This window comes from Phalangium opilio, unplaced genomic scaffold (assembly GCF_054372755.1).
Source record: "Phalangium opilio isolate 3A_F unplaced genomic scaffold, DU_Popi_V2 ptg000650l_1, whole genome shotgun sequence".
In the NCBI taxonomy this organism is placed as follows: domain Eukaryota; kingdom Metazoa; phylum Arthropoda; class Arachnida; order Opiliones; family Phalangiidae; genus Phalangium; species Phalangium opilio.
This window is the reverse complement of record NW_028324245.1, coordinates 272979-277817: the sequence shown is the minus strand read 5'-3', so window position 1 is coordinate 277817 and position 4839 is coordinate 272979. Positions and strand designations below refer to the sequence as shown.

At 39.4% G+C, this 4839-nt stretch overlaps 1 long non-coding RNA gene across 1 annotated transcript; it reads left to right on the top strand.

The window, feature by feature from the left end:
- Positions 1–1057: 1057 nt before the first annotated feature.
- Positions 1058–2406, top strand: LOC149588410 (uncharacterized). Its single transcript, XR_016379993.1, has 3 exons — positions 1058–1396; positions 1457–1614; positions 1704–2406. It is a non-coding gene; the product is annotated as an uncharacterized LOC149588410 (long non-coding RNA).
- Positions 2407–4839: the final 2433 nt, after the last annotated feature.

Sequence of the window (4839 nt, the reverse complement as noted above, 5' to 3'; positions counted from 1 at the left end):
TGACTTCGCATGCACGCCGCGAGGATCGATACATTTGGTAATTCTGGAGTCGTCGGTATCTATAGACCGTTCCATCAATTCCAAAAGGGAAGTTATCATAACAGGGGCGGGGAGCTCACCTTCTTGCGTTATTTCCAGGACGCCAAGAAACAATGCACCGCTAGAGGGCGGTAGCGCGAGTAGGATATAACCTCCCTCAAGCTTGCGTGTTAGTTTCTCTGCAAGTATTTAAAGGAATTGTCTATGGTGGTTTCCTATTCCTGCTAATATAAAATAGGGTGCATGAGAAGAGGCGAAACTTTTTAGTCTTTTTACTCTCGAGCGCGTATAAGGGGTGATGGATGAGTTTGTACCGTGACCCCAATGACCCCTGGCCACCGACGTTAAATTGTCCTTTTCCTGGAACCTCTAATTTGTCAGCTCGTCTCTTTTCTATCATGGGACGGACGGACATCGTCTAAGAGCTCTCCTCGGTAACGAAGCGTGTCTATCTTCAAACATTGCTTTTCCTACCCGATAGGGTCTCTTTTGACCCCCCTTGACTTCATTTCAACTTGTACGTAACTTAGGGCCTGCAATAGGATGTCTGTAAAGTTATTATTTTTCATTCGTCAAGCGCCTATTGGAGCTGAAATCCGAAAAAAGAAAGAATAAAAATTGTACCAGCTATGAAATTATGAATTTCGTATAACCGAAAAAGCTCCTCAATAATCTTTAAGTTTTTTTTTTTGAAAAGTACATCTATTTTAAAAACAGAAGGTCATTGTACTCTCAATATTCCAGCCATTCTTGTTGATATCTCTTTAGAGGATGTAAGAAATTGTATTGGAAATAGGCTTACTATGTTCACAAACTAAAATTTAGTTCTTTACTACTTCGCCATAATAATTATTTTAATTTACAAAATATTTTTCTCTTTATAGATTCAATCAACAAATTTGATGTCATCCAATAAAAGGAAAAAGAACGACAAATATGGGTAAGTGAATTTAATTTTTTTCTTAAACATCATGGGCCATTACTAAATTTAGAGGTTAAAGGTCAACTATATACAGGGTGTTTCTGAAAAGTCCATCACAAATTAAGGGGCGTGTTTATGGGACCAAACTGAGCGGAAAGTACCAAAGAACATGGGGTGTACAACATTTTGTTACGGAGATATGGCCTTCCAAACATTCGCCCCTAAAACAAGGAAATATCCAAAAATGAGGAGTAACACTTAAGACCGACTAACCAGCTTGTTTAAAATTACTAGACAATTTCAATAGCCTTTAATCGAACAATTGATTTCTACCTTTACTAATCAGAAGCGTATAAATGAGTAGAAGTATGCCTACGGTGGTAATGTAAAATTAATCCCAAGTGACATGATGTTTCAAGATCTTCCCAGCACCAAGTAAAATGGTTCTGATTGAAGGGACTTTTATTAGCACAGCGTAAACAACGTTATTTTCAGGAATTAGTCCAAATGTCCACGGGCGGCATTACAAAAACGAGGCAGTCTTTCGAATGATACTTGGACATGTTGGAAGATCCCTGGCTTGTTCCTGTTATCTCAAACCGTAAAAAGCTACGCAAATCTTCATCATCACGGACAACACTCTTGTACGTTAGGTATGACCTTGAGAAAACCTAAAAGGACATCTCGAATGTATTTGAAAAACCCATCTCCAATTAAGGGGCGTGTTGTTTGTTTCCAACAGAGTAAACTCGCCCAGAGAACAATTACAATGCAGAGCCACGTTTCGGCGTTAATGGCCCACAAAGGTGGTCCCAAAAACAAGAACAAACTTTAATTTGTTTCGTTCAGTAAGTGTTTCATGTGTCATAGATAAAACGCCATGATTAATGCACGAAGAAAATGAATACCTAACGTACAAGAGTGTTGTCCGTGATGATGAAGATTTGCGTAGCTTTTTACGGTTTGAGATAACAGGAACAAGCCAGGGATCTTCCAACATGTCCAAGTATCATTCGAAAGACTGCCTCGTTTTTGTAATGCCGCCCGCGGACATTTGGACTAATTCCTGAAAATAACGTTGTTTACGCTGTGCTAATAAAAGTCCCTTCAATCAGAACCATTTTACTTGGTGCTGGGAAGATCTTGAAACATCATGTCACTTGGGATTAATTTTACATTACCACCGTAGGCATACTTCTACTCATTTATACGCTTCTGATTAGTAAAGGTAGAAATCAATTGTTCGATTAAAGGCTATTGAAATTGTCTAGTAATTTTAAACAAGCTGGTTAGTCGGTCTTAAGTGTTACTCCTCATTTTTGGATATTTCCTTGTTTTAGGGGCGAATGTTTGGAAGGCCATATCTCCGTAACAAAATGTTGTACACCCCATGTTCTTTGGTACTTTCCGCTCAGTTTGGTCCCATAAACACGCCCCTTAATTTGTGATGGACTTTTCAGAAACACCCTGTATATTTATATCCTATATTCGTTTTAGCGTAATAGACCCACCATAAGCGCGTGTTGTTAGTTTGAGCGTCTCCTTTTGTCTCTAAGTCGGACTCCGCGGATAGCTACTACGTCTATAACGCTCCCTGATAGCTCGACACGCTTATATACTCGACTACATGACCCCAAATTTCTCATAGACCAGTTTAAACAGCGTGATTCTCTCGCCTTTCAAAACGCCACCTAGATCTCTCGACACCCCTGGAAACTTTACCTTACCCTTGTTCGATTATGCAAATTGACTTCCCACCCTCCCTCTATCTATCTCTCGCGGGCTCCATTACGCCAGGTCTTCAAAAAAGGGGGGGGGTAAATTGGGGGAAAAGAGTATATAGAATTGGGAAGGGGATAATGAGATGCAAATGAATCTTTATAAGGAGATGCTTCCAAACCAGAAGACTCGGAGTCAAATTCGTGGATGCAAAAAATTTTTTTTTTTTTGAAAGAGACGTACCTAATATAAAAAAATACATGTTAAGAGGAAAAGAATAGCCCTGGCCCAATGAAGACGCCTCTCATGATTTATTCCGGGAATGCATGCGGCTAATTGGAATAATTGAGAAACTATGCATGCACTTCTGCCACGTTAATTTGTAAGCGAATTTTGTTAGCCGGGCTTGAGTATTGCCAAATAATTCTGACGTTGAGGGAAAATGGCTGCTCCACGATTCCTATTAGCCGTATGCATTCCTGATTCGGGTTAATAAGATTCCACTAAGAAACGTAACGACTCCATTATTATTATTTTTTTACCCTCGCCGTTTGCATAATATTAATATTTTAACCTCTTATTGATTGTATTATGTTAAAACCGGATTTGTATGAAAGCGGTCCATTCTAATTACGTATCAATCAATCGTGATACGATAATTATAACGTATTACGTTGAATCTGTTGCTGATAATAACTTCAACTTGTTATATAATTGATTTGGTTCACCTAAATTCATCATTTTATATATAGATCGGGGTTAAATTTTTTTAAATACTAATTTCAAGCAGGGATAGAATTAATTTTAGAAGTAATCTATCCCTGTTTCAAGTAATCCTTTTTAAACTTACTCTCTAAAACTAACTCACCTACTTTATCGGTGAATGGATTAAGGGGTGTATTATTAGAATTGCTTTTTTTTGTACATGCATATATGCACCGAGTATTCCCGCCAATTTGGGCATAGCGCGCGTGGAAACGTGTAATTAATGAGGCGAAAAAGAGTTTTCTTTTTAGAACGTACTCAGCCTCCTTATATATGTATACACCGTCTCTGTGTCTCACACTCCGCCGGGGGTCGTTTGCCGTCGCTTCCTCTTCATTAGAGACGACGCATCACGTGATTTTTCTCTTATCCTTAAGCTTCCTCCCATCACCGACCCCGGGTCACCTGGGATTCGACTCTTTTTCCCGTCCCTTCCTCCATCATCTCCGTCTTCCCAGATCCCGTTCGCCGACTCAAACGTTGATAGATAAAAACCAAAAGTGTATATACTTTATTGAGAAACCCTTACCTTTACCGCTGAGATACTGTAGTGACCAGCTCCTCGTTGGCGGGGTTCATACAAACCTGGATAACTCAGGGAAAGAAGTAGTTGAAATTTGTGAGGTTTGTGTAAGTCTGCTCTGAAGGGGTTAATAACACTCCAGGCTTAATGACGCGCAATTTTAGAGGCACATAACTCTGGTTCTGTTAAAGATACGGGGATTTCCCTTGAGTAAGTTTTAGTCCAATTTGTCTCCTTTACAACGATATTAAAACCTTGGAGTTACAACAAACAGATGTCGAGTAATTAAGAAAACTGTTCGTTAACATTCATTCCAGGAAAGGAAGGGAACTTTGGATGAAGTTTACTTTTTGTTTCTATCTATGAACCTTTGTTTGACTTCGTTCCCGCGATAGCCTTTCCCGCTCTTTCCATATTGACCCGAGACGCTATGACTCCCGCGCTTTAGCTCTCATCATCCCTTGTCCTTCAGACTTGAATTACCCGTGATGACGAAACCGAGTCACGTTGCTGTTAGAAGATGCTAAATAATGAGCTACCCTTTACCTTTTTTTTCGCGCGTTTCTCGCTGTGGATATGGATCCCTCTTCAACAGGAGTCAGGGACCCTCGTTATACGCAGCCATTTTTTCCCGCGCATACTTACCTACGTTTTAGCTTCTTTACGAGTGCCACCTTTACTAATTAAAGGTTGGAATTGCTATAGAAAAACAAAGACTAAACATTCGACGTTAGTATTTGAGATTGTAAGAAAGCTTCGTGAAACGAGTAGAGAAGACGGTTTTATCCGCATATTAGTGGATAATAGATTATTTATAAGAAAAGGTTATGGCTATAATACGATTCAACATACAACTTCTCTGGATATTTCT